Genomic DNA, 20,312 nt, shown 5'->3' on the forward strand with positions numbered 1-20,312 from the left:
CTCATGGTAAATATCAGGACCAACTTGCCTAGCCCCGGGCTCTTACGCTTCTCATGCGGCAACGTAGGATTGGATGGTGGATAGATGCACATGAGCTCTACACTGAGTGACAAGAAATGGTTTCCTGCACCCAGGAAACCATTTACTACGCTGGGTGGTAACCATATAACCGGGGATTCTGGCAGGGTTAAGTGTCCCCCAGATTCCCCTATCCAAAATCACTTAAGCATGGCAGTCGTTTCCGAGAGCCTCGGAGGACCCAATACCTGCCCAGGGACCCAACCAAATGAGCAGACTCGCGTGGCCATGTGGAATGTGAGAGGTGTGAATGAGGAGAGCAAGAGGGTGGAAGTGGTGAATGTGTTCAAGAGTGCGAGATATGCTGTGATGGTGCTGTGTGAAACGAAGATGAAAGGGTGCAAAGTGGAGGAGTGGGAGGGTGTGAAATGTGTAAGATCGGGAATGAATGGGAGAGGAAGATGCAAGGAAGGAGTTGCTTTGTTGATGAATGAGGTGTGGCAGAGTGGAATGAGAGACTACAAATGTGTCAGCTCGAGGTGTATGTATGTCAAGTTCAAATTTGAGAAGGTGAAAGTGGCAGTGATTGTAGCGTGTGCACCGTGTGAGGACAGGAGTGACAGAGAGAAAGACAGGTTTTGGGATGACCTGGGTGAAGTAGTGGGAGAAATGCCCAGGAGCTATAAAGTGATCGTGATGGGGGATATGAACGGAGGAGTAGGCACTGGTCCAGAGGATGACATAATGGGTTGTTATGGAGCACCAGGAGAAAATGATAAAGGGAATCGACTATAGGATATGTGTCAGGAGAGGAGGTTGTGCATTTGTAATTAGCATTTCAAACAAAGATGCACATAAATATACCTGGTATAGAGGAAACGAGGATCACGTTGAAAGAAGCTTGATTGATTACGTGCTCGTAGAGAGGTCGATGATGGGAATGGTTGCTGATACGAGGGCTGTGAGAGGACGATGTGGAGGTCTGTCAGATCATATGATTGTGGTATGGAAGATCAAGCTGAGAAGAGTGAGGTGGATCAGGAGAGAGAAGAGCAGTCAGGGTGAAAGTTGGGGATCAAAGAAGTGGCAGATGATTAGAGGACCAAAGTTGAAGTCGAGTTAGATTCAGTGAACTGGAATGAATTGGATCTGGACAGCCTGTGGAATGCATATAGGGATTGCTTAGTTAGGAATGCGAAAGAGGTGTGTGGTGTGGCAAGAGTATCAACAATAAAGAAGGGTACGGCATGGTGGGATGAGGAGGTTAAGAGAGTGGTGGAGGAAAAGAGGAAGAAGTGGATAAAGTGGTTACAGGATAGGGGTTCAGTTGAAATAAGAACTGAGTATATCGAGAGCAAGAATCACGTAAAGAGACTTGTGAAGAGGAAAAAGAAGGAGGTAAATGATGATCTGGGAAGAAAATGAATGCGAACTACTCTGAAAATAGGAAGTTATTCTGGAAAGTGGTGCGGAAATGTAGAAGTGAAAGCAGAAAGAAATGTGATAGTGTGAAGGAAGCAGGTGGTAGGTTACTAACCCATGGAGATGAGGTAACGACCAGATGGAAAGAATATTTTGAGAGCCTGATGAATGGGAATAAAGAGAGCAGAGAGACTGTAAACATGATTGGTAATGAGGGTGTGCAGAGAAGGAATGCAGTGCCAGGAGACGTGACACTCGCACAGATGAAGAGCGCTGTGAAACGGCTGAAAAATGGGAAAACAGCTGGGGTTGATGAGGTGTATGCAGAGATGCTACAGTGTCGTGGAGAGAGTGGGATGAAGTGCTTGTTGGAGATACAGTATGTAAGAAGGCATGGATGAGTGAAACTGTGCCTGCAGAGTGGAAAAAGGCTGTGCTTGTACCCCTGTTCAAAAATAAAGGTGAGCGAAGTGAGTGCAAGAATTCTCGTGGCATAAGCTTATTGAGTGTGGTAGGGAAGGTATAAGGAAGAATTATTATAGAGAAGTAAGAGAGCTATCAGAAGTCCTAGTGAGTGATGAACAGGGTGGCTTTAGGAGTGGCAGAGGATGTGTGGATCAAGTATTTGAAGTGTGACAGAAAGCAAAGAAGGCTTGTGAGAAGGACCATAAGGTCTTTATGGCATTCATGGATCTGGAAAAAGCATACGACAAAGCAGACAGAGAGGGATTTTGGAAAGTTTTGCGCATGTATGGTGTAGATGGTATACTGCTAGGTGCTGTCAAGAGTTTTTATGATGGTAGCAAAGCATGTGTAACGGTTAATGGGCATCTAAGTTCATTATCGATGTGGGCGTGCGACAAGGTTGTGTGATATCCCCATGGTTGTTCAATGTATATATGGATGGGGTGATGAGAGAAGTGAAAACACAAGTAATGGAGAGAGGGATGGCGTTGGTAATGAATAGTGATGGATGGGATATCTCAAATTTGTTGTACGCTGAAGATGCAGTACTGCTTGAAAGTACCGGACAGGAGCTTGGTAGGCTAGTGCAGAATTTTGCTGATGTCTGTGAGCGTCGTGCCTTGAGAGTAAATGTAGAGAAGAGCAAAGTTATGGTTATTGAGAGAGAAGGGGACTCCCAGTGTGATGTCACAGTGAATGGAGAGAGACTGGAATTGGTGAGAGAGTTCAAATACTTGGGGACAATGATAGAAAAGAGAAGAAAATGTGCAAAAGAAGTGGAAAGTAGAGTGACACAAGGAAGAAAAGTAGCTGGTGCAATGAAGGCCTTGATAAGAAACAGAGGCTTGAGTGTTGCAGCTGCACGAGGCTTACGTGAGGGAGTGTTAGTGCCAACTCTAACATATGGGTGTGAGACTATGGTGTGGCATGAAAATGAAAGGTCAGGAGTAAGAGCAGTGGAAATGGGACTGTTGAGGAATGTATGTGGAGTACCGAGGGTGGATAAGATACGAAATAGTGTGATTCGTGAAAGGTGTGGAGTGAGGAAGTCGGTGGACACCAGAATCGAAGAGAGTGTCCTGAGATGGTATGGTCATGTGGAATGAAAGGATAACAATACTGTAGAAGTGGTGAAAAGGTATAGGTAAGCGAATTTGAATGAGGGAGGAGGCGAGGTAGGCCAAAGAGAAAGTGGAGAGATATGGTGGATGAGTGTTTGAGGATGAGAGGTTTGGAAGTCGGTGAGGCTAGGGAACTGACAAGAGATCGAGCTGGATGAATGTTGTGGGGGGAAATGCATGATCAGGGATTTTGGCACCCCTTGTTAGCATGACAGCGTCCGGATTGACTCAATCGGATACGTTTGTGTGAAGCTGCAGAATGTGGTGAATGCTTTTTGGCGTATCCTGTAGAGCCAGGATTCCGGGGGCTTGAATGATGAGTGAATGGAAGTGTGGCCTATTTGGATTGGGCAAGTTTGTGCTGTCTGGACATTGCTGCTCCTCACCCTGCCCTTAGGTGGGAAAGGAGGTCCGGATGATGATGATAACTAATATGAGTAGTAAAAGTAATAGTAGTGGCAGTAGTAGTATAGTAGTACTGGTGGTAGCAGTAGTAGTATAATCATTCTGGCTTGCTTCTTTATGCTTTCTTCCTTCTTTTCGTTCTGTATTTTTTCATTCCTTTCTTCTTCCTGTGTCATTAATTCCGGTCTTTTGTCTCATTTACTTCATTTTTTTTCTGCTTCGGCTGCAACATTTGGTGTGCGGGAAGGGGAGAGTACCTTTCTTAAGTAGCTTATCATTCACTCACAGAAGTAGGTGTCATATTCATGGTCTTCTTTGCAAGAAACAGACTCAATAGTACCATTATTTCTATTTCTGCTTGCTTTCCATTATAGTCCTTTTTTCCGTTGTTTCTTTATTGGTCTAGACTATTTAGTCCTCTCAGCTTTGTTTGTAATTTATTTGTTTTCATGTTAAATTTCCCTTTCCTTCTTCTCACTTGCTTTTCATTCCTTAACTTATACATTTACCCTCTTTTGTCACCATAGTTAGCATTATTCATTTCGTGGATTTCCATCTCTCAAAGAGACAGACGGACAGACAGAGAAGAATATACATATATATATATATATATATATATATATATATATATATATATATATATATATATATATATATATATATATATATATATATATATATATATATATATATATATATATATATATATATATATATATATATATATATATATTTGCATGAACATATACTGAATTTCACTTATATCACTGCATAAACATATACTGAATACACTTGAACTCTCTATTTACAGTCAGCCTTCATTTTGGTGTGAAAAAACAATTAACTAAGATAGGTGTAAGTTTTAGTTTATTTTTTATACACCAGACGATTTTATTCAGCTTAGTAGTCTCGCTGTGACGTTGTTAATTGCTTTTATTGTTGTTATAACCGAAGAGCCAACCAAATGCAAACCCAGTTAACTGCACCTTCAAAATGTCCTTGTCTTGCGGTCCACCATCTTCCTTTCGGAGGACAAAAAAGAAGCTGACAAAATTTTGTCTAGCCATGCAGCGGAGATGTGCGGTTATCTAGAACCAACCTAGCTCCGGGCTCCTACTCTCCTGATGGGGCAATAATGGACTAGATGGTAGATAATGAAACAAGCTAAAAACAATCCCCATTAACTCTTTCGTTTCAAACTGAGCCCATTGTACTGCAAAATGAAATTTTCCTTTTATGCAGTCCAGAATCTTCCTACTGAAGGATGGAGCGAGTTGATGGACAACACACAATCAGGCAACAGATTCACCTGGTTATATCGATGACACCACATGAATAGCTTCCATCTCCAGCACTTGGTAGAAGGAGTATGAATTCTTTATCAGTCCTTATAGGAGCCACAATGGGATAACACCGTGTCCTAGACGGTATATATATATATATATATATATATATATATATATATATATATATATAGAGAGAGAGAGAGAGAGAGAGAGAGAGAGAGAGAGAGAGAGACTCTGAACTGTCCGCTTGCATCCCTCCACCTCTACGACGGACGCGTTGCACCCATCTAGCAACAAACTCTCATCCCTTTGCTGTCCAACTCTCATGCAAGAGTTAACCGTTACACTCAGTCCTTCATTTATGCAACAGGTCAACTCTGGAACTGTCTCCCTCTGTGTGTATTTCCTACTTCCTATGATCTCCCGTCTTTCAAACGCAGTGTGTCCAGGCATCTCGAAATGAATGGATCTTGAATTTGGCTCTTTGGTATTGTTTTCGTTTCTTTCTTGGAAGGAACGTTAATGAGGGCTCAGCCTTTGGTTCCTTCTTCCTCGCATATATATATATATATATATATATATATATATATATATATATATATATATTTAGACCGTGTGTGTTATATATATATATATATATGGAGCCTCTGTGGTACAGTGGTAGAGTGTGCTTTTCGTACACGGGTGAACCAGGGTTCGCACTCCGCCAGGGTAATAAACTTTAGGAGTGTTCTCCCGGCCACTTACTGCATTGGCGGACACAAGGGGTGCTGTGGTTGAACCAGTGTCGCTTACTATAAAGTATGCTTGCACCCAGTCGGCTTGTGCTGGCCGATTACACTTGGTTCACAGATTATAAACACATCCAACGCCACTCCAACACTACAATTACACTTACAAGCACTTCTCACCCTACATACAATCTCTACCAGACAGCCTAAGCCACTTGGTAGAGATACATTAGCTGTATCGTCCCGCAAATATGACCACACTAATCCATCTTTCAAGAAATTGGGTATCCTAAAATTGCCTGATATAAAGTCCTACTGCACTGCTTTGTTTGTTTACAAGTCTCTGCACAACCTGTCATTTAACAGTTATTTTGATTTTAATATGAATGATCGGTATAATCTCCGAAATAACTGTAATCTAAAAATACCGCTCATGGCTTCAACCCAGTCCCAGTCACATATCACTTATCAGGGACCCAAAGTTTGGAATGGTATCCCAATGGCCATTCGGGAACTAAGCGAGGCTGTATCTTTCAAATCTGCTTATAAATCCAACTTACTATCAAAGTACTAATTCTTTAAATTAGATGACTTTCATTATTATTATTATTTATTATTATTATTATTATTGTTATTGTGGTAGTTATTATTATTGTTACTATTATTACTGGCATTAATAAAAAATTACCTCCGTTTTGTTGTAGTGCTATCTTGTATATACCCTTTATTAAATTCTTAAACTATTGTCATTCGGGGATGACCATTATTACTTAAAAGTCATACAGCTGATTTAGTAAAATCGTAGTTTTAGCCTTACTAGACAATTGATGTTTACCAAAAGTGCAAGAAAAACAAGGTGCCTTTAAAGAGAGTTCCCGGACTCTCAAAAGGCTCAGCCGCTAGTAGACTAAGTGTTAAGTCAACTATTGTAATCTCTATGGCTAAATAAACATTTGACTTTGACTTTGACTTTGACCTCGGTCGGGATAGGTCGGTCCTGCAGTGGATACTCAAACGGCTGATGATGATGATATATATATATATATATATATATATATATATATATATATATATATATATATATATATATATATATATATATATATATGAAACAGAAGATATCAGTGTGTGATAAGCGCTGTAAATTGATAAGAAAGCATGCTACGGACCTACAGCGCCACTGTCAATAGCACCTAAAGTCATTTAGACATCGTCCTAACACCATAAAATGTATGAACTCTAGCAAATTATATCCACCAAGTGAAACTGCATTACTTTAGGAATCTAACAATCTGTGTCCACCCTGTTTCCTCGCAATGAACGCAGTCATCTCGGTAAATAAATATACAAATAATTCATTTTATCTGGTTTTCTTGAAGAAAAAGAATATGAGTTAGGCATTAAGTTCTCTTAAGTCTTTTTTTCCTTTCACTGCTTTCTCTTAATGATAAGCTTCATTGTCTTCCTCTCCCCATTTCAAGCTGTTAATCTTTATTGAGATTATTTTGTTCAGAATAGTTAATCATACGGATTTTCAAGAAATCGATGACTTGTTATCGGTGTCCTTTACTTTTCCTATGACATGATACATATATATATATATATATATATAGGTAGATATGATGAAACTAAATTCTCTAATTCTCTATCTATCTATCTATTGCCAGACGCCTGAATCCCGTTTGGGGTGGCCACAAACAAATCGCCTCCACGTCGTCCTGTCCCCCGCCATTTCACTGCCCTGCTCCCAACTCACACCCCCCTCTCTCATATACCTCTCCACCCCATGCCTCCATCTCATCCTCGGCCTCCCCCTCCCTCCTCCCCCCTCCACCTCACTCACATACACTCTCTTCGTCAGTCTTTCACCCTCCATCCTCTCCACATGGCCAAACCACCTCAGTGTGTTCCTCATAACACTTCCTATCACATCCACATCCACACCACAACGTCCTTTATATCCTCATTCGTCAGCCTGTCTCTCCATGTGAATCCACAGGCTCCTTTTAAATAACTCATATCCACTGCTCTCACTCTTGACTTGTGTCCTTCCAACAACGTCCAAGCTTCACTTCCATACGTTAGAGTTGGTATCACATATTGTCATGTAGTAACTTTTCACTTCCATGCTCACTTCCCTGTTTCTTATCACTGCTTTCAAAGAATCAGCAACCTTTCTTCCCTGCTGTACCCTTTCAAGCACTTCACCCTCCAAACCTCCATCCTTACTCATCACACTACCCAAGTACTTAAACGCACTCACATATTTTCCAATTCCTCACCATCCAACCTCGCTGTACATTCACTGACTTCACCTCACTCAAAGACCATCACTTTACTCTTCCCTACATTCACCTTTAGATTCCGTTTCTTACACACTCTCCCAAACTCATCCACCAAGACTTGCAGCTCCCCTTCGTCTTCACTCAACAACACAGTATCATCTGCAAACAGTACAGGGAGTTTCCAAACACTATCCTCTCTCACCAGGGCCACTCCAACATCCACTACCCTACCTTGTACCTCTTTTATTACCCCATCCATGAACAGATTGAACAACCATGGAGACATGACATCCCTGTTTCAACCCAACCTCCAAAGAGAAAAATTCACTTAGTTCCCCATCCACACGCACTGCAGCCTTAGCACCATCATACATACTCTTCACAGAATTCAACAACTTTCCATCTACTCCATATATTCTTAATACTTTCCACAGTCCTTGTCTATCCACCCTGTCATATGTTTTCTCCAAATCCATGAAAACCGCATACAACTTCTTTCCCTTTTCTAGAAACTTTTCCACTAAAGATCTAAGAATGAATATCTGATCTACACAACCTCTTCCCTTCCTAAAGCCTCCCTGTTCTTCTCCAACTAATTCCTCTGTTCTTTCTCTAACTCTGTCAATAAGTATCCTACCATACACTTTTCCTATTATACTAAGAAGACAAATGCCCCTTTGATTACCACACACTTCTTTTTCCCGTTTTCCTTTGTACAAGGGAATAATTATTATACAGTACCTGATTTCCAATCCTCCGGGACTCTACCTACCTCCCAGGCCAATCTGCACATCTTCCACATCCATTCTACTACTATCTCTCCCCCATGCTTCAGCATTTCACCAAACACTCCATCAATTCCTGATGCTTTCCCCAATTTAACTTTCTTCATTGCTTCCACAACTTCTATCCTACTAATTTCTTCCTGTCTTCTCACCTCCCTCCTTCTCCCAGCCATTCCCCAGCCACTTATACTCGCATTACTTCCATCCTCTATGTTCAACAATTCCTTAAAGTGTTCTCTCCATCTGCTCACTTTTTCTCCCTTCTCCACTAGTAATCTACCATTTTTATCTTTCACTCCCCTGCTAACTTCACTTCAACCCTGTCTTACTCTCTTCACCTCTTTCCAGAACATTTTCTTACAGTCCCTCCACTTTACACTCAAATTCCTTCCAAATTCCTCATCCACTCTCTTCTTACTCTCTCTTACTAATCTTTTCACCTCTCTCTTTCTTTCTCCATATAACTCTCTCTTCCGCCTCTCAACTTCTTCCACGCCCCTATTTCTCATCCATTCATTGTATGCTTTCTTCTTTTGTGCCACAGCCTGTCTCACCTCTTCAGTCCACCACGCTGTTCCTTGCACCCCCCTCCGTCTTCTCTTCCTCCAACACACCACATCACATGCTGCACATATTTCTTCTGTAAATATCCTGCACACACCTTCCACGTCCCTCATCTGCTCCAATTCATATTTGCCCAATCGTTCCTCCACTTCTCTCTTACACTCTGCCTCTTTCTCATCCTCTTGTAACCTTTCCACTCTCCTTGCAACTACTCCTTCCTCTCGTCTTTCCCTTCTTCTATTCCTCCATCTTACTTGGATCCTAATTCTGGCCACCACCAAGTAGTGGTCAGAAAGTCCACTTCCCCAACCTCTATAAGCTCTTGCCTCCATTACACATCTTCGCATCCTTTCATCCACACACACATAATCAATCATTGCCTTTCTTTCATTCAGTTCACCACCCACCCTTCTCATCACTCGCCATGTATACCTGTGGATCATTTAATGCCTGAAGAGGGTATTGGCTATCACCAACCCCCTCCCAGCACAAATGTCCACTAACGCTAAATTGATATACATTATATTGCTCAATTTTCGGAAGATTTTGATAACGTCCCTCAAGGAAGATTTGTAGAGAAGCTCAGAGTATTTTTCATCGGCATTTTGCTGATATGGGTCAATAACAGCCTTATGGAAAGTAAACAGAGATTTGCACTGAATAAGAATGAGTGAGCCTTGATGAATGTTCAAGTTTCAAGTGGTATGTCGTAATGTCTAATTTCGGGTCCCATTTTGCTTTCGTTTTACATGAATGATATTAATGAATGTTTCTGTTGTAAAAATGCAAATTTGTTGGCCGTACAATCAACATCAGCGCAAAAAAAATGCAAAGACGGAAAAGAGAAAGAGCTCTTTATAAACTGTCCATCTTTGCTCAAGCGTTGCATATGAATTCTGTGTATCTATCTATTGCCAGACGCCTTAATCCCGTAAGGGGTGGCCACAAGCAAATCGCCTCCATGTCGCCCTGTCCCCCGCCATTTCACTGCCCTGCTCCCAGCTCACACCCCCCTCTTTCATATACCTCACTCCATCCCTCCATGTCATCCTTGGCCTCCCCTTCCCTCTCCCCCCCTCCACCTCACTCACATACACTCTCCTCGTCAGTCTCTCACTCTCCATCCTCTCCACATTATGAATTATAAATGCTAATTAAAGACTGCCAAAATTCCAACGGGAATGTAGAGTGGTCACACAACCACCAGACTCTTATATGCTGCTCTGTAAATTGTCCTGACGGTTAATGATCATACAAGAAGGTAGGATCCCCAGATCTGTGTGTCTGTGCTCTCTGAACATTATCACAGTAAATCCTTTTGAAAGACCTAAAATAATAAGAAAATTGAGAAAGGTATCTGGGGGTAATGGGTAAAGAAACATCGGTGCCAAAATTTGACTGAATTTGTGAAAAAAAATAATGGCATGGCGCCAAATGGAAAAGCTGCCGAGAAGAAAAAAAAAAAAGAAAAAGAAAATGAGGAAATGCAATAAGTCTTCACATTGTAGTGTGGAGACTTAATAACTCCAGACTCCTAAACATTTGGAGAAATAATGAAAACTTTAGCTTGAGTCCACTATATTTAATACTGAGCTCTAAAATGTATGGAAAGGAAGAAATGGAGAGACCACAAACAATAATTACTGTAATTCAAAATTCCCTCGACAGTGCATAGAGACAGTAGTAAGGCAACCATTGTTTACGTGACCAAGCAGACCCATGAAATGAGGCAAGCAGTAGCTTCTGCAGGGCCATCCTGCACAATGAACAGATAATTTCCCTCAGCAGACAGAGCCTCGCCATAGCAAGAGGTTGGAAACATATGGAGGTTTGGTTCCTGGATGAGGGCTGCATTTCTGTCTCTGTCCAGTTAACAGGGGCACCATCAACCCGTTATCTGCTGATATGGTTACTACCCAACGTTGTAAATTACTTCCTTGGTCCAAGGAAAGTACTAAAGCTGTCACTCAGTGTAGAGTCACCTAGGGAAGAAGTAGGCAGCACTACATCAAGTGAGGCGATAATGGTCGCCCCCACCCACTACCTCCATAGAGGCAAAAAATAATGTAACAGATTACTTGAATTCGTAGATCGAGCCCTCATAAATGAAACAGTTATCTTCACCTTACAGAGTTCTTTGATATGACCACGACGATAATTATGTTCAGTTTAGGTAACCATATTTCAGAAATATGGAGAAATTAGACAGAGTACTATGAAAAGTAAAACAAATAATATTCATTCGAAGGATTAAACCATATGAGAAATACAAGACGACATTGTTTTATTAATTTATCAAAGCATAGACTTCAAGGAGTTTTGATTCATACAGACAATGTTATCAAATAATAACATGACAGCCTATACTTAACTTCACACATGACCAGTTGATTTACACTAGACCGGTAAGAGGAAATGGTTTTCAAATTACTGACGAACGTTTCCAACCAAACACGCCGGTAGGGGACGACGGCCAGCTCTAAGTGGACCAAGCTTTGTCGGCGACCGGAAGTGAGTTTCGACACTACAAGTCATTTCTACATGGAGGTACCCCAGTGCAACATGCCACCCAAGAATCATGCTCCTGGCCTAATAATCTTCAGAGCCTTAGCATTTCTCGACAGCATAGTAGAGAGTTTAGTTATTTTCACCGTTTTTGCATTTGATGACCTTTGACCTCTGACCTTTCTTCTATAGGTCATGCATGTAGGAAGCACACTTGTAGTACTCATTAACGTCTTTAGGCATGCAGTTTTTCATTCGATTCTATCCTCTCACTGTGGAGCAAGGGAACTTGAAATTCTTGGAAAGGCCCACCAGAGGTACAACTTCCAGGTGGCGCTGCCAGAAACTGGAAGTGAGTTTCGACACTAAATGTAATTTTTGTATGGAGGTACTCAAGTGCAACATTCCACCCAAGAAACATGGCCCTCGCTTAATAATCTTCGGCGCCTTAGCAATTCGCGAGAGCAGAGTAGTGATTTTAGCTATTATCACCGTTTTTGCATTTGATGACCTTTGACCCCTGACCTTGCCAATGCAGCACATAGGTGTACATCGGAAAGTTGTAGCACTAGTCAATGTCCATAAGCATGCAAACTTTCATTTAGTTCCATTGAGCCGCTGGGGAAGAAGGGGGACGGCATTGTTGAAAACCAGTACTGGTTACTAGGGATGGTGAGGCCAATCTTAGCAGGGTTGCCACTCGAAAACTAGAGGAGCGAGGGGAAAAATGGATGGCAAACTATCGATAGGAAATGGCACCAAGATTGTGCCTAAAGGAGTCAGAGCTTACTACACCCATTAGTAATACTTCTACAGCTCCAAACATGAAAAGTACGAAAAAAGCAGGTTTTCGGCCATTGTTAGGCAACGAGTTGTTGTCTAGCATCCAAAACCTTGCAGACACAACTAGGTAATAGGCTGGTCATTGTATCCAAGTTTGGTCGGAGTCGGTTACATACGAACAGTGGTATGGATTGCCACAATTAATCTAGAAAGAAAAGAAGAAGGAAAGAAAACGCGACTAACAATAAGGGCAGCATAGAGCTGGCCAATGAAGCAATCATATTTTTCTTCAGTAGATACATATGAAACGAGTATAGGAAAAATGCTTAAATATTGCAGAATACAGTATAGATAAAATATTTAAAAGTTGCATAGCCTTTGTTTTATTCTGGCCTCTAATACCCTCCTAAACACTTTCATCACCGTGGCATGCAAGAATTCTCATCCACAGCACGCAGAGAACAGCAGCAACATAATATCGTTCTTCAATTATTGATAATTTCACCCTACATATTATGATACCGCATAAAATACTTTTCCATTCATCCTTTTCCGTCATATATCCTTGACAGTTTTCCTATGCTGCATGGTGATCCCTCTCAGTTTATCTTGTTGGCTCGACTGGAGAGACCGGTCACTAGAGGAAGTCGTTTTACCATAGTATGCAATCGTATCTTCATTTCACAGGACTGTTTATCAAAATTGTAGTCTTCTCTGCAAATAGCAGCTTCGAAATTATCTATGTTCGTTGTTGATTGCTTTCTTTTGTACTCCTCCTTTTCCATCCTTTGCTTCCCTTTCCTCTGTTTTGCAAATTGTACATTAGGTAGAGGAAAATGAGATGTAGGAAGCCAAAATCATATTGGAAAACCGTCAATGTAATGAAGTAGGTAACTCATCCAATCCCCGAGCGTATTTTAAATTTATATCTGCTATCACCAGACGACTTTACGCAACTTACAAAAGGCCTCTCGTGTTGAAGGCGCTAAGAAAACTATATTATACTTATGTAGACCAAGAAGTCTGTACTAGGTGAATCAAATTTTCCGAAAACAGCAGACTTTGATAGGAAAATAATTCATGGTGGTGAAGAGTGTAAAAGAGCAAGGGACGAACAATACGCGGTCCACTGATGCCGGTGCCACCCCATGCAGGCAACTCTCTCCAGTACCAACTTAGCCATGAGAGATTAAATGCAGATAGAAACCACCATAACGCTGGTGGCAAAAAAAAAAATGTTTTTTTGTTAATGTTATATAGCAAGTGGCATTAGGCTTACAGTGGATTTTCAATGTGTACCCTCTCTCTCTCTCTCTCTCTCTCTCTCTCTCTCTCTCTCTCTCTCTCTCTCTCTCTCTCTCTCTCTCTCTCTCTCTCTCTCTCTCTCTCTCTCTCTCTACCATTTTGCTACTGCTGAAAATAAGTCATACGAGTCTAGAAATGTTATGTATATGGGCACAGTATACAACATATATACATATATAAATATAAATAAAGAGAGAGAGAGAGAGAGAGAGAGAGAGAGAGAGAGAGAGAATTTCTATATTCAGACCACTATTCCTTTTACTGTTATTTTATATCTTTTAATGTCACATCAGTTAACATATTTGTTCCAGTTAACGACAGAAAATATATTTTCTTCGTAGAGTGAGACATAGGAGCTTGGGAGTTCAGATATTGGTGTCACTAACCCTTTCATAATATAGGCAACATTAGTATTTTTTCGAGATAACGCCAGACTGCTTTATCCAGGTGTGATTAAGACGTAAAAATATGAAAAAATAAATTTCTTGGAGGTAACAAGAACGTAATGGGAAAAATGTTATTGTACTGACTCTCTCTCTTTGTCTTTTTTTTTTTCAGCTAATGACAGACGATTTTACCCAGGTGAGAAGGTGGCGAAAGAGAATAAAAAATGAAATCGTCTTTACAGAAAAATAGGTGAGGGGAAAATTTTTTTTACTACCTTCAATGGGGTCTTTCTTCAGTTGACTATACTGAAGTACTGTTGCTTTAACTTGCCCTAAATTTCCATCTTTTTTGCAGTTTATTTATTGTAGCCATCACTGGCCTCGATACTAACAAGACATGGGCCTGATGGAGTCGCTCCTGTTGTCCTCAAGAACTGTGCTTCTGTGCTTAAACACTGTCTAGGTTAATTCTTTCCCCTTTGTCTATCAACTTGTACCTTTCCTTCTTGCTGGAAGTTTGCTCTCATTCAGCCAGTCCCAAAGAAGGGTGACCATTCCCAACCCTCTAACTATCGTCCAATTGCTTTAACATCCTGTCTCAAGAGTTTTCGAGTTTGTTCCTAACAGAAAAATTTTAAAGCATCTTTCCGATCATAACCTTTCTGATCGTCAGTATGGGTTCTGTCAGGGACGCTCCACTGGCGATCTTCTCACCTACCTTTCAGACTCCTGGTCATCCTCCTTTCGGGATTTGGCGAAAGCTTTTCAATTGCACTTGACACCTCAAAGGCTTTCGATCGACTCTGGCATAAATCTTTAATTTCCAAACTGCACTCTTACGGTTTCTATTCTTCAATCTGTGCCTTCATCTATAGCTTCCTTTCTGGTCGTTCTATAGCTGCTGTTGTAGACGGCCACCGTTCTCCTCCTAGACCTATAAGTAGTGATGTTCCTCAGGGCTCTGTCCTATCACCAGCTCTTCCTTTTATTTATCAGTAACCTTTTAAGCTGTACATCTAATCTTATCCACTCATACGCCGATAATTCCACCCTTCACCTTTCCATTCGGTTCCCACAACGTCCATCTCAGCAGTTACGTCAACAAAGGATGAGGCTATGGCACACCTAATGTCTGATTTGGCTCGTATCTTTGACTTGGGAAAAGATTATCTTGTTTTTAATGCATCAAAGACTAAGTTCTTACACCTATCAACCCTGCAAATTCTTCAACAGGAGTACCCACTAACGTTTAATAATGCCCAGCTTAATTCTGCATCGTCCTTAAACATACTTGGGGTTTCATTCTCTCAGGACTTATCTTGGAAAAATTATATTTCATCTCTTGTAAAATCTGCTTTCAAGAGATTAGGTGTCCTAAGCTGACTCCGTGCCTTCTTTACTCCTGCTTATTTGTTGACTTTATACGCGGGATTTATTCACCCCTGTGTAGAGTACAACTCAGATGTGTGGGAAGGCACCCCACATACAGCTCTTCTCAACAGGGTGGAGTCAAAGGCTTTTCGTCTCATTAACTCTCCTCCTCTTCCTGGCTCCTTACAACTTCTTTCTCCTCGCCGCACTGTTGCACCATTATCTCTTTTCTGTCACTGCTTCAATGGTCACTGCTTCTTTGAACTGTCTGCTTGCATCCCTCCACCTTTACGACGGGCGCGTAGCGCCCATCTAGCAACAAACTCTCATCCCTTTTCTGTCCAGCTCTCTAATGAAAGAGGTAACCCTTACTTCCAGTCCTTCATGTATGGAATAGGTCAACTCTGGAACTGTCTCCCTCTGTCTGTATTTGCTACTTCCTATGATCTCAAGTCTTTCAAATACCGTGTGTCCAGGAATCTCGAAATGAACGGATCTTGAATTTGGCTCTCTTTTGTATTGTTTTTGTTTTCCTTGAAGGAACAGTTTGCGGACCCCTGGCCTTTGGTTCCTTCTTCCTTGCATTAAAAAAAAAAAAGCTCAATGGCAGAAATGCTACAGACCTCGATCGTTTTTAAAGACGTTCTTCGTTACTATAATTGTATTCCATTCCTATTTTATTTTTAGCCTGCAGGTCAGCATTCAGGAGAGAGAATTGGCAATTCTGACTGCGAGAAGAAGAATCTAGTAAGCAAAGTGATGAGAAGAGGACATAACCAAGGGCATGAGTAGTACCTTATGTAAAGGACATTAAGCTCTAATTTCGCAGAGTACATGGTCATTAAGGTCTTTAGCACGATGACTTTTACTTTTTAATCACCTGAGGGACGCCTTAATGCGGCAGTACCATTGTAACAGGGTGCCTTTGCTGCCTGGTTTAACTAAAGCGCCTCAATGTTTTCCGCTGCACCCAAAAGGGGGATGGTGGACTGCAAATGGTGGGTGGAAAGCTGAAGACAGGGAGAGCTGGAGCTCCCGTTTCATCAGCCCTCGCGACTAGTTCCTGACCATCCCCCTTTGCTGAACTTTTTCATTGTTTCAGTGACAGAGAGTAGGCCAGCATGCTCTCTAATACATGTTTCTCTAACTGTCAGCACCAAACTACATGCACAGTACACACTACACACTTCCCTTGCAAGATCAAAAAGTTAAATGGTACATGTTAATGATGCCTCGGAGTCCCCGGGGGGTGGGGGGACCATAAATGCACCACAATCCGCCCCTCTCCGGGTGACGACTCTAAGAGCGCCTGGAACCATTGTCTGACTCACTTCTTCATTTCTGCATCATTCACGGCCTTACCTCTAACTTTCTTTCTGTTGAACATCATCTCTCCTTCTCTAAACTTCACCTTCTCTTCCTTACCGAGACTCAGCTGTCTGAGGCAGCTGACAGCAAACCCTTTTCTGTATCCTCCTACTTTCTTTATATTCATTTCATAGCCAGCGGTGGCTGTTGTACGCAGCGACTTATCTTGCTCTTGTGTTCCTGAACTTGATTCTTCTGAATTCTCTACTCTCTTGCTTTGGCTCTCCTGTCATTCTCTGACTAAATATAACTGCGTTGTTTACATATCACCTAATTATACTGACTATCAAAATTCTTTGACTATCTTGCTTCTACGATGGAACACATTCTATCCATTTCTCCTTTCTCTGAAATCTCCATTCCGGGAGATTTCAATGTTCATCACCATCTTTGGCTCTCCTCTCCTTTCACTGATCCACCTGGTGAACAAGTCTACATCTTTTCTATCCTTAATGACCCAGAGCAGCTTGTACAGCACCCTACCCATATCCCTGACCGCGTTGGAGAGAGCTCCAACATACTTAACCTCTTCCTTACAACTAATCCTTCTGCTTATACTGTTAATCTTTCCTCTCCGTTGGGCTCCTCTGACCACAACCTTATTACCTTAACATGTCCTATCACTCTGGTATGGCCTGTGGACCCTCCAAAGAAACGTTGACTGTGGCACTTTGGAGCTGTGGATTGGGAGGACCTCAGGCAGTACTTCTTTGATTTTCCGTGGAATGATTATTGCTTCCGTGGCCGGGAGCCATCTGAGTGTGCCTTGCGCATTACAGAGGTTATTCTCTCAGGCATGGAAGTATACATTCCTTTCTCATATCCTTTGCAAGTGTGCCTTGGTTCAGTCACACTTGTTCTAATGCTGTCCGCAACAAGGAGAGGGCCCATAAAAGGTACCAGAGCCAACCCACCCCTGAATCACATGTTTTTTAGTTTTCTGCCCGGAATTGTGCTAAGTCTGCTCAACGCACTGCTAAAAATAATTTCATCCATACTAAATGCTCTCAACTCTCCAACTCGAATTCTCGCTCCTTCTGGCACCTTGCCAAAAACCTTACTAACAACTTTACCCCATCATCCTTCCCTCCTCTTTTCTACTCTGATGGCTTTGTAGCTATTTCTTCTATTGATAAAGCAGATCTCTTCACTCAGACTTTCTCCTCCAATTCTACCTTAGACGATTCCGGTGCTGTTCCTCCATCATTTCCTCCCTCCAACTTCCTCATGGCTGACATTAAAATTTCTTCAGCTGATGTATTTTCTGTCATCACTGGCCTCAATACTAACAAGGCATGTGGGCCTGATGGGGTCCCTCCTGTTGTCCTCAGGAACTGTGCTTCTGTGCTGACACCTTGCCTAGGTAAACTCTTTCGCCATTGTCTTTCAACTTGTACCTTTCCTTCTTGCTGGAAGTTTGCTCTCATTCAGCCAGTCCTAAAGAAGGGGGACCATTCCCAGCCCTCTAACTATCATCCAATTGCTTTATCATCCTGTGTCTCAAAAGTTTTCGAGACTATTCTTAACAAAAAAATTTTAAAGCATCTTTCCCATAACAACCTTCTTTCTGATCGTCAGTATGGGTTCCGTCAGGGATGCTCCACTGGCGATCTTCTCGCCTACCATTCAGACTCCTGGTCATCCTCCTTTCGGGGCTTTGGCGAAAGCTTTGCCATCGCACTTGACATGTCAAAGGCTTTCAATCGAGTCTGGCATAAATCTTTAATTTCCAAACTGCCCCCTAACGGTTTCTATCCTTCTATCTGTGCCTTCATCTACAGCTTCCATTCTGTTGGTTCTATAGCCGCTGTTGTAGACGGCCATCGTTCTTCTCCTAGATCTATCAACAGTGGTGTTCCTCATGGTTCTGTCCTATCACCAACTCTCTTCCTTTTATTCATCAATGATATTCTAAGCTGTACATCTAACTCTATCCACTTGTACACTGATGATTCCATCCTTCACCTTTCCATTCGGTTCCCGCAACGTCCATCCGAGCAGTTACTTCAACAAACAAGGGATGGGGCTATAGCACACCTAATGTCTGACTTGGCTCGTATCTCTGACTGGGGTAAAAGTAATCTTGTTGTTTTTAACGCATCAAAGACTCAGTTTTATTCACCTATCAACCCGACACAATCTTCCACAGGAGTATCCACTAATGTTTAATAATATCCAGCTCAAGCCTGCATCATCCTTGAACATGCTTGGGGTTTCATTCACTCGTGATTTATCTTGGAAAGATCATATTACATCTCTTGTACGAGTAAAATCAGCTTCCAGAAGATTGGGTGTGTTAAGCCGACTCCCTACCTTCTTTACCCCTGCACAGTTGTTGATTTTATACACGGGTTTAATTCGCCCCTGTGTAGAGTACAACTTTCATGTGTGGGGAGGCTCCCCACATACAGCTCTTGTCAATAGGGTGGAGTCAAAGGCTTGTCGTCTCATTAACTCTCCTCTTACTGGCTCCCTTCAACCTCTGTCTCTTCACCATACTGTTGCTCTTTCATCTTTTCTTTCGCTGCTTCCATGGTCACTGCTCCTCAGAGCAACAAACTCTCATCCCTTTTCTGTCCAGCTCTGTAATGCAAGAGTTAACTGTTACTCCCAGTCTTTCATATATGCAACAGGTCATCCCTGGAACTGTCTCCCTCTGTCTGTGTTTCCTACTTCCTATGATCTTCAGTCATTCAAACGCAGTGTGTCCAGGCATCTCGAAACGAACAGATCTTGAATTTGATTCACTTTTGTGTTGTTTTTGTTTTTCTTAGATGGAGTTTTTTGCGGGCTCCTAGCCTTTGGTTCCTTCTTACTCACATTAAAAAAAAAAAAAAAAAAGATAAAAGCGGGCACCTACAGCCAGCCGTCCACCTGGTTCACGTTCAAATGAATCTGAAGCAGAAAAAAATCAACAACAACAATAACGATAACAAGTACAATACAATCTGACTAATCTAGTTAGCCGAGGAGAGATGTTTTTGAACTGGAGGGGTTAAATTTACAATTCATGAACTACTACTCTACCTGGAGGCTCTTCTACTCTGAATAAAATCGTCTTGTAACAATAATGACAACGAGAAAACATCATCGTAGTGAAGAGGTTATTTACATAGACAGATACAGTATCTCCTTTTTCTCTTCAGAGCGAGATTTTTTTTGTTTACACTTTGTTCTTGCTATCACTTGCCTGCTTTGTATAAATTCTGTTAGTTTTCCGTTGTGGATAAATTTAACTCTCTGAATCCGATGATGTATTTCATATTTCATTTTTGGTACCTCCTAGCGATTCTGCACTACCATGATATAATATTGGAGCTATACTTGCTACTTTCAGACGATGACCTTAAGTTTGATGAAACCATTTGTTTCCTATTTCTCTGAAAGGAGGATAGTAGAATGCCAGAGGAAGGCACCTGTACAATGCAAACTACTGTGTTCATGTCAGATGTCTCTTAGAGGTGCGACTACTACTGCTTCAACTACTCTAGTCTATTTGATTGATCTGTGCA

This window comes from Coenobita brevimanus, chromosome 16 (genome assembly GCF_032717465.1).
Source record: "Coenobita brevimanus isolate Jiangsu-jjx chromosome 16, ASM3271746v2, whole genome shotgun sequence".
Lineage (NCBI taxonomy): Eukaryota > Metazoa > Arthropoda > Malacostraca > Decapoda > Coenobitidae > Coenobita > Coenobita brevimanus.